This window comes from Myotis yumanensis, unplaced genomic scaffold (genome assembly GCF_028538775.1).
Source record: "Myotis yumanensis isolate MYYU_CA2020_CCGP unplaced genomic scaffold, mMyoYum1.0.hap1 SCAF_10, whole genome shotgun sequence".
Taxonomy (NCBI): domain Eukaryota; kingdom Metazoa; phylum Chordata; class Mammalia; order Chiroptera; family Vespertilionidae; genus Myotis; species Myotis yumanensis.
The window spans coordinates 24,763,186-24,765,083 of NW_027223761.1; positions in this window are offsets into that span (position 1 = coordinate 24,763,186).

The following is a 1,898-nucleotide window of genomic DNA, read 5'->3' on the forward strand; positions in this document are numbered from 1 at the left end:
ACAGCTAAATGGCTAAGTCAGAGTATAGGCTTATAGTCTCTCTGTTTCTGGCCATTCCTCTACTTACCCTCCAGGAAGGGCAGTATTTACTCCAAAAGGTGTCATGAGGGCTGAATGAGAATTTATGTACATTCAGTGCCTAGAACAGAGCCTGACCAGTCTACATGCTTTACTCTTCTTGAAAAAACTTAGAAAATTGCCTTCTGGATTGTATTATCTTTGTCCTAACTTTTTGGGGTGTTAAGAGTTGCAAAAGTTGAAAAATCTAGAAATATGAATGGTCCAGAAATATTTAACAGCCAGGTTACAAAACACACTTATATACTGTGCATTTACTGTGTTCCAGGCGCCCTGCTACCTATTTTAAAAGAATGCTCTTAATGAGTCCTCATGGTAGCCCTGGGAGGTATGTCCCAGAAATGACTGCTTTTTGTTTGCAATTTCAGTAGATAAACTCTAAATGAAGATCAGTGAGCAAATGAATTCAGGGAGCGAAGCACGGTTCGGGTAATGTGGTGAACCTGGGGGTCGTGCGTGACCTCACAGAAAGGCATTCCTATTGGAGGTTTCTTCAGTTCACATTCTGCTGGCTTCTGGATGGTTTCTCCAAAAAGTGCTCTCCCTGACTGAGTCATGCTGGATACCTTTCCTCCGATTGGGAGGAATTCCATCTCTGCTCTTGTCTGCAGTCAGCTGGGGCCATCCAGCCCAGAGGACTAGCAGGAGCTGTGCCGGGGCCAGGAAGACCTGCCCTGGCCTGTGGGTCCGTGACTTCCCAATGACCCTCCGCCCTGAGACAGACCACTCCTGGGCCTATACCACCCCCCACCCCCCCTTTCCTGGAAAAGCCAGCTTCCTCAGGCTGCTTCTTCCAGGTTCTTGGTTTAGTTGGTTTGTGGAGGAAGAGGGGACAGGAAGCAGCTGCTAAGTTGTCCCAGGGAAAAGGAACTCTGGGCTGCATAGCCCTTTCAACACAGGCAACCGCTCGTGGAAATTTCCCTGATGTTTATGTGGTTCTTAAGTTTCCCAACTTGTTCAACTGAGCCCTCCGAGCTGGCTTTTCAGCTCAGAGAAAATACTTGGAGCTGCCAGGCCACCAGGTTAGCCTCGGGGCTGTGACTACATAAATAAGGGGGACCCCTCCTCTAACTGAGTTAGTTTAATTTTAAAGATAAGGCTTTTCCAGGTGTCGACATAAAGCCCATAGGAAGGACTCTGTGGGCAGCGGGCTGCTGTGGCCACGCCTGGGCAGCCGCGGGACCCCCTCTCCCTGATCTGTTTCAGTCACCGTGTGATGGATGATTGGAATGGCAAAAAAAAAAAAAAAAAAAAAAAGCAACTGTCGATGGACAGGCAGTGGGTAAGGGAAAAACAACAGTGCCTGTTCCTGGCCTCTGTCCCTGCCTGAGGTGGAGGAGGCGCTGTAAAATAGTCTGGTTATGCAAGGTATGGTTTTGGTGTCAGACAAGCTGAGTTTGAATCCCACCAACACCCCTTATTGGCTGGGTGACTTTGGGTTCATTTGCATCATTGTTCTGAGTCTCAGTGTCCTCAAAGGGGAGGGATAGTCTTATTTGTCTCGTAGGGTTGCTCTGGGGGTTAAATGAGATAATACTGGGGAAAGTATTTATAGCAGAGCCTGCCAAATAGCAGCGATTATTATGTGGTTACATAAAATACTCAGATCAGTGCCTGGCACCAAGGAAATGCCCCATACATGGTAGCTGTTTCCTGGGATCCTGGATTGCCTGAAGCGGTATTGGCAGGGCCAGAGTCACAATCCTAGCAGAGAAGGAACCAACTATGCTTTCCGACTTCTTTTTTTAAAATATATTTTTATTGATTTCAGAGAGGAAGGGAGAAGGAGAAAGAGATAGAAACATCAATGATGAGAGAGA